The following is a 9,128-nucleotide window of genomic DNA, read 5'->3' on the forward strand; positions in this document are numbered from 1 at the left end:
ACGACAAAACGACAATCACGAAGAAAAAACATGGGTATGTAAGAGAAGAGAATGCGGCGGGATAAAGGAGATAAAGAGATCACCGCCGAATTGTGAACCCTAGAAAACGAGGTGCAGTAGAAATTAAGTGCTTAAAAGGGGAAAACATTAAAGTATGTGATGGGGAAGCGCGGGAGACACGTGGCCTGGGCGAGTGGCTTCGACGAGGTGAAGAAGCCAAATGCGAGGGACGAGCAGAGCAGATGTCCATAAAAATTTAGTTCACCTTTTAAAACGGGATGTTTTTCAGAATTCGGCGAGCAGAGAGTCGCAATGACGGACGATAGGAATGACAGAACAGGCGGACATGTGTTCGTAAGTATATGAAAGAAGGTGTAAGGATGCGTTGATACGACCAAAGGAAGAACAATGAGATATTGGTTTGGCAGTAGATGTATAGATAACGCGGTGCTCAATTTCAATTTGAAGATGAAAGAAGGTACATGAATATAGTTAAAGAATTTAACGATGGATATTTAGTCAAGTTTTTTAAACCAACGATTCACATGCGACATTTTAATTGTGTGTATACACACACACACACATACACACACACACACGTGATAAGATATTATATTTGAATTTCAAAGTAATTAAATTTGCCACTTTAAAATGTCATGTAATCACAAAATTGAGCATAAATTCAACTACTTTAAAATAAAGGACTTAAAGATAATTAGAGGTTTATCATTGTGAGAGGGAGAGAGAAGAAACCTATGTAAGGCTCTCCAAACGAAAATAGAAATAGAAGTGGGGATATTTTTATTCCAAATCTTAGTGTATAAAGAATCACATTCACCTTTAATTCTAAAAGCGTGCCAAGCATTTTTAAGAGAGAATTTACCATCCTTAGCAGCATTAAACATAATAACGTCCTTAGACTTAATATTAATAGGCACCTTAAGAATCTTATCTTTAATACAATCCGGGACCTCATTAGAAATCTTATTGATATCCCAACAGTTGTTATTAAAAAACGCATTCACTTTAAGCGTGGACATCGAAGAAGTATTCAAAATATTATCAATAGAATCATTTCCGAGCCATTTATCTTGCCAAAAGAATAAATTGCCAACCCCCAGACCCCAAGAAAAAAGGGGGATCACCTCCCACTTAAGCTTACACATCCTTCTCAAGACTCTAGAAATACCATTCTTGGAGCAAATGTTTGAAGAGTGATTACCATTACCATACTTAGCATGCATGAAAAGAGCCCAAAGGTTATCTTTAGACAGAAATTTAAACCAAAGCTTAAAAGAAAAGGCTTTAGCAAGATCCTAAAGGTTCTTACAACCAAGGCCACCCTCCTCCTTAACACCACAACAAGAAACCCATTTGGCCCAATTGATCTTAGAGGTAGAAGAAGTGCCACGCCAGAAAAACTTATTCAACAAATTATGAATTCTATTGCAAACAGTTTTAGTAGGGGCAATAGTTTGAAAACTATAAACAGGAAGAGCACAAAGAACACTTTTAATAAGAGTAAGTCTACCATCAAAACTAAGGAAATTAGATTCCCAAGATTGCAACTTATACTGAACATTGGCAATAAGATCATTAAATAAAAAAGAAGTCTTCCTCCCTTTAAAAAGAGGAACACCAAGATACTTAATCGGTAAATTAGAATGCACAAAGCCAGTAGCATTATGGATGGCTAAGATACAATCATTAGAAATCCTATTAGAAGTAATAAAACAGCTTTTGTTCTTACTAAAAGAAAGACCACTCATGTTCTCAAACTTGTTTAAAAAATCATTAATTCTATGAATACGATTGATGGTAGCATTAGTAAAAATGATAAAATCATCCGCAAAACATAAATGAGAAATGGCGAAACCACCTAACGTTTTGAAATAAAGATTAGGGTGTCTTTGAAACAAATTAGAGATGCCCCTAGACAAAATATCAGCGGCAATAATAAAAAGGACAGGCGAAATAGGATCACTTTGTCTCAAACCATTAGAGGACTTAAAGAAACCATGATTAGAACCATTAATAATAAGGGGAAAATAGATGTTGTTAATACAGATTTTAATGATGGAAATAAAAGCAGAATTAAAACCAAACAACTCAAGGGCTAAATAAATAAAATTCCAATCAATGTTATCATATGCTTTAGTAATATCTAACTTGATAATAACATTACCCCCCTAGCTTTAACATCCAAATCATGCACAAGTTCTTGAGCCAACAAAATTATATCAGTGATAGCTCTCCCTTTCACAAAACCCATCTGATAAGGAGAGATAATGTTAGGTAAAACCATAGAAAGACGGTTAGCAATAAGTTTAGAAACCAATTTATTAAAACAAGTGCAAAGGCTAATCGGACGGAAGTCATTCCATGTCTTGGTAGAATTATTTTTAGGAATGAGAACTAAGGAAGTAGAAGAAAAAAATTTAGGCATAGGAGAACCATCAAAAAAATTAAGAACCGCATTAAAAATGTCTCCACAAATAATGTTCCAAGCTTTTTGAAAAAACAAAGTGGTAAACCCATCAGGGCCCGCCACTGAGTCACTGTTCATCTCCATCATAATTTTCTTAACCTCCTCCAAAGTCGGAGGACTCGAAAGAAGAAGATTATCCTCAGTAGAAACAATATTAGGAATAAAAGACAACTCCATATCAATATTAGAAGAAAAGTTCTTGTTAAACAAATTTTGAAAATGATCAAGCGCTAAATTTTTCAGCTCCAAAATATTGTCAGTAAAGGATCCATCATCCTTTTGAACTTTAATGGTAGAATTTTTAATACGTTTACGATTAACAATAGCATGAAAATACTTGGTGTTCCTATCACCTTCACCCAAATGTTTAGCAGCCGCTTTTTGTTTCCAAAAAACTTCTTCCTGATTCTGATAATTAATCAAATCAACTTTGTATTTATTAAGGAGCAGTAAGTTAGCCATAGAAGGATCAGTTCTATATGAGGTTTCAGTCACATTAACGAGATTTTCAGCTTGAAGAATATTAGTGAAGATATTCTTAAAGACATGCCTATTCCACCAGTTCAGGACTTGTTTTAATCTTTTAAGCTTAAACTAAAACCTCACCATACCTCTCACATCATTATCAGGATGAAGGGGAGCATTCCAATTATTATAAACTGTATCCAAAAAAGAATTATTAAGCAACCACATATTTTGAAATCTAAAATGAGAGGGAGCATTATACAACGAGTGCTTAATATTAATCAGGAAGGGAGAGTGATCCGATAAGGTCCTAGAAAGATGTTGCACATTAGTGGAATTAAAGAAATTAATCCAAGCATCATTAAAAAGCACACGATCAAGTCTTTGCCATAAATGACCCCTATTCCAAGTGAAAATATCTCCAACAAAACCAATGTCAATCAAATTACATGATAAATTCATGTTATTAAAATCATCCATAGAACGTTGAGAAGGGCTGGAACAACCCATCCTTTCAGTAGTACAAGTAATCGCATTAAAATCTCCACCCACAAGCCAAGGGAGATTACATAAACTATGAAAATCAATGAGAGACTCCCATAAGGCTTTTCTATTGTAAAGAGATGAAGCAGCATAAATAAAAGAAGCAAAGCATTGAACATTAAACACCTCAATTTTACAATGCAGGACTTGAACATGGTCCCCAATAACATCCAGAATAATCGGATTTTTCCAAAAAAATCCAGATTTTGTTGGAGATATTAGAAATAGCATTATGAAAGCCCAGAAACCGACAAGTTTTAAGTAAATTGGAAGAAGCAATGAGAGGCTCAAGCAGAATAAGCATAGTAATATTGTGTACACGACATAAGTTCTTAACACGGGTACGAGACGAAGGGCATCCAATACCCCTAACATTCCAAATAATCATATTAAACATAAAAAACAATTAATGCGAAGTATTAGACCTAGTGTTCCTAGCAGGCTGCACAACAACATTCTTAAGTTTCCTACCTTTTTTACTCCGAACTTTACTATAACTCTTATCATTGTCAGACATAGCATGACATTTGGCATTAATATCCATATCTTCATAATCAGTAAAAGCATCGCTATTATAATGAGAATGAGTAGGAGACTTACCCTCCAAATTTAGAGTAGAGCCATCATCTTCCATAAGCTTACCATCATCACTCAAATTTTCAATACCCTGAATGCTCGTACCTTTCAAAGTAGCAGAGTTAGCCAGCGGATGAAGAATGGGACTAATTTCTCCTTCCTCACATGAAACATTAGTTTTTTCAGCTTCCTCCCCAATCAGATGCACATATAAAGCAATGTTTTCCTGTTCAACAATCGTAGCCATACTAACATCAGCATTAGTAACAGGAACCACAACATTACAAGCATGAGAAATAACCATATTATCTAACCCATTAACATCAATATTATTATTAACATTCTCCACACTCTTTAGAGATTCCACATCCTCACCATTCTTTTTAATAATTTCCTGATCTATACAATTATGAATTAAAACCTCAAACGGCCTTGCTTTAGTTTTCCCATTAATCCCATTCACAGGACATGATAGATTTTCAATATGCTCCAACGGTTTTTCCTTACCCTTTTCAGCACACACCTCATCTGATTGAGTACTAGACTTCTTAGCAACACGTAGATTAGGAACTTTTTTAAAACATTCACTGGCAGCATGACCGTGCATTTTACAGAAATAATAGAATATAGGCAAATTTTCTATTTCAACTTTTTGAAAATATCCTTTTACCTCAGAGCCTAACCAAATTTCATTAGGATATTTTTTAGAAACATCAAGTTCGACTAACACCCTAGCCACTGAAGGCCGAGAGACTGACGCAGTAGCTTGGTCAGTTTGAAGCTGATGGCCAAAAATTGAAGCTAAACCAAATAAAATCTGTTGGTTAAAAAAATGCAGTCTCAAGTTAGGAAAAGCTAGCCAAACAGGAGCTATTGGTGATTCCTCCCTGATCACATCAAAATCAGGAGTCCACTTCAACAATCTCATTTGACAAGCTTGAATGTAATACACTCTTCTTGAAAAAATATGACTGTAGTCTAGATCATTCGAAAGTTGAATAGCAATGTGTCTTTGGTCAAGTAATCCAACATGAAAGGAACTTGAAAGCTTGAGGTTAAAGAAAAACTTACGAATCGTGTCAAGATTAGGCCTTCTTAAAATAAATTTACCAACTAAAGTAAAGGCAAAAGGAGCAGCAAGCTGATCAACAACGGATTCCTCGAAAAGTAAAGCCAGAGCTCCTTTATACGAAGCATGAACGAAACTCAGCTTCGGAGCAGAAAGAGATCCCCCAGCAAGGACATCTTTAAAAGACCGAGATTTACCATCCATGCCTGACGTTAAAGGATGTGATGATGACGGAACCGTCATCATCTCATACCAAAAACTCAGGAAAAAACCCCAAAGAGAGAAAGGAGACAGAACTATATATATATATATATATAGGTTTGGAAGTAATCAAAATTAAAAACTAAAGGATGCTGGTATCTCTTAAGAAATCCATCTGCAGCCTAACAGCTTTATAGAGAAACAAGTAATTAGCCATGTTATAATCATCAACTAAATGTAAAAGAACAATAAAGCAAATATTACTAATAACTAAGTATAGAAAAACCAAAACCAAAAGGGATTCAGATTGCATTATTTTGTGCCAAACAGTGTGATTTCCCAAAAAAAAAAAACTTCCAGGGAAGCAGAATATGAATCACCAAAATACCAGGAGACTGAATAATCCTCAAACAAGGTAAACCCATGGACGCAATAACACCATTATATATGTCCTACCACTTAAAAAGAAATACAAAATAATAGTAATATTCAAATGAATCAACCCATCAATACGTAACTCTTTCCCAGCTTGAAGAGGAACCAACCCAAATCCTTAAAAGAACCAGCCCACATAATGCTGAACAAAATATAAAGGCAGCATTAAGTAAAGCCCCACTAAGATCCCCTCCATACAGGAAGAAATCAAAATAACCAACCAACAAACCATATCAATTACCAACAACTGAGGGAACCAATAAGAAATAGAGCCAAACTGAGAGGTAGATATCCCATGAACAACATAAAAATAAAACAGGCAAGAACCAATAAGAAATGAACTAAGAAACTCTAACACAAGGGATGCCCATACAATCTAGCCTAGCTAAACCCAGCAATCTCGGTGGAATAGAGGATCCCACAAATTCCATAAAATCTAATATACTAGAACCTAAATTAGCTAAATAATAAGCAGTAGCATTTCCCTCTCTATTAATATGATTAATATAACAATTAATAAGATACAACCACTGTTTAATCTCTCTAATAATATAGAAATAAGAAGAATTAGTGATACCTTTTTCAAAAATAAAATGAATTACGAGCTTAGCATCAGTTTCAATACAAATATTAGTAATCCTGAGTGAGATACATAATTGTAACCCATACTTTAAAGCCTGAGTTTCAGCCATAATCGCAGTGGTAATATCATAGGGACCTATAAAAGATGCAAAAATATGGCCAATGAAGTCACAGATGAACCATAACCAACTTTTAACCTTTTGAACGCACCATAAGTATTAAGTTTGTAGCAACCCATTCTCGGTTTAATCCATCTAACTAAAATGTCTTTAGATAACTAACTATTAGGCCCAGCACTTGAAATGCCAAATTGCTCGGCAATTTGAGAGGAGTTGTTAAGAAAATCCAAACTAATCAACTTAGCCAAAGATAATTGTCTCACTCTATCCTTAACATTGAGGACAACATATGAGGCTTTCATAAAAGTATTATCATGCTTAGCCTCATTCCTACTATTCCAAAGAAACATTTAAACTATGATTTAGGGTTCTATTATTATTCTAAATTTATATAATTTTAAATTATCATTTTTATTAAAGTTAATTAAATAAATAAAATACAAAAAAATTAAACATAAGGGGAATTTTAATGAAATGTAAATAAAAGAAACACAAACAATAATTAACACTACACGCTTTCATATGAATGATAAAAAGGTGCATAAAATATGTGTTAATAGAATATAACAAAACATCACATACATAACATTGATTATAGGATAACTAGTGCACTAAGCAATATGCATAGCATATCAATTGGGTTCCCTCCAATAATGGTAAAAACATGCACACCTACATATTTCAATTTCTCACCTAACTAATTTATCTTCTAAAGATAAGAAGTCAAACAAAGATACACAAACACACCCTCTCTTTTTATTAAATTCATAACTTCCTTATATATCTATTTCACATGGTTTTAATCTATGACCATTGACCTTGAAAATATGAAAAGTTTTCTTATCTTGAATGCTGATGGCACCATTAAGATATATTTTGATAACATTGTATGAGTTAATTCATCCATATTTATTTTGTTCTTGACAAAAACTTCTTCCTGTAATAAAATAGTAAAATATCTTAACCAGGCTGAAATTTGTAGCATAAAAAATCACATTTATGCATTTTCTTCATATATGTTTTGTATATTCTTGAATATTTATGAACTTTATCATGAAATATATGGATTTTATTAATAATAGCATAACCTTGCATGTGGAGAAGAGAAAAGGAATCTTTATTTTTCAAATGTTTTTCCCTCTTATTCCTAAAGGAGGAATGCCTTTGCTTGGTTCTCCCATTGTTAAAGTTAAAATTCCAAGAAGAGAAAGGTAATAATATATTCAAAAACTAACATGGATTGATAGAGAAATTTCCAAAATAACTTTTTTATAATGTTTAAGTAAGAGGATGTTTTAAAATTTGAATCTCCCAACCACTTAGTCCAGGCTCATCATTATGGCGCTAATGGTAATGTTATGGCGCTTTACATCTCCAAAGTTTTTTTTATGAAAATCAAACTACCCTGCCTATATATTCAAACTATCAATTAGGTTACATACCTTGAAGAGCTAATTTATTCAACAAGACTTAATCACTTACTAATCCTTTTTTTGAGTTGCCTACAATGTTAATTTTAGTCTTCAGTTAGATTTGCCTAGAATTTTCAATTTGGTTAAGGTAAATTATTTCCATTCTTCACTTCAATTCCATTATAATTTTTTTTTATTTTGGGTTAACTTTAGTATTACTCGATAAAGATCCAAGAAGTCTTCTACAAACTGAAATTGCATGATGGCTTAATTTGGTCTATAAATTTTTAATAGAAGCAGCTTGATTTTATATTTTATTTCCCAATTACATAACTACAACTTCAAATGTTATTTTTTTGATTTCCAAATAGATTATTTTGATTAAATCCTTGAGGATATGTAGGTCTAGAATTAACAATTGGTTGTTGAGAATTGTTCGAATTTACTCCTTGATTATTATACTATTATTCCATTGATTACCGCCCAAATTATTTGACCAATTAAAATTAAGATAATTTCTCCAACATGGATTATACATATAAAAATAGAGAATATTTTGCCTTCCAATTACATTAATATTTTCTACCCCTTTTATAGTATTATCTTCAATTGAATTTTTCTCTCTAACTAATTCAGTTCCATAACCAAAATTTACTCCTATTGTATTTAATTTTTTTTTTAAAACTACAGCAACAAATGCAATCAAGATTAATAAAGCATCATATAAATAAATTATAGCTACTTTTTTAGGATTTACCCTATCAGGAGGCCACTAGAAATTATTAGTGGTCATTTCCTCTATTAATTTATAGGCTTTTTGAAATGGCTTAGATATTAATGATCCTCCAGCTACAATATAAATTATGGCTCTAAGAGATCCTACTAATCAATTATAAAATTTTTGAATAATCAATCAATCAGGAAATACATAATGTGGGCATTTTCTAAGAATTTCTTTAAATCTATCCCAATTATCATAAAGGGATTCTCCTTCAAATTGAGAAAAAGAAGTTATGTAATTTTGAAGCTTGAAAATTTTTTAAGCTGAAAATTATTTAGTAAAAAATGTATGAGCTAACTCATTCTAAATAGTTATTAAACCTGAGGATAAAGAATTTAATCACAATTTAGCTTTATCACTTAGAGCAAAATGAAACAATGAGTCTAATAGCATCATCATTAACACTACAGTACTTAAATGTTACACAATTTTTTAGAAAAATGCCTAAATGTAAATT

The 9,128-nt window shown here is 32.6% G+C and overlaps 1 non-coding gene across 1 annotated transcript; it reads left to right on the plus strand.

The window, feature by feature from the left end:
* The first annotated feature begins 8,813 nt into the window (after positions 1-8,813).
* LOC114580900 lies at positions 8,814-8,919 on the plus strand. Its single transcript, XR_003702575.1, has one exon. It is a non-coding gene; the product is annotated as a small nucleolar RNA R71 (small nucleolar RNA).
* Positions 8,920-9,128: the final 209 nt, after the last annotated feature.

The sequence above is a fragment of the Dendrobium catenatum genome, unplaced genomic scaffold (assembly GCF_001605985.2).
Source record: "Dendrobium catenatum unplaced genomic scaffold, ASM160598v2 fragScaff_scaffold_1390, whole genome shotgun sequence".
NCBI lineage: Eukaryota > Viridiplantae > Streptophyta > Magnoliopsida > Asparagales > Orchidaceae > Dendrobium > Dendrobium catenatum.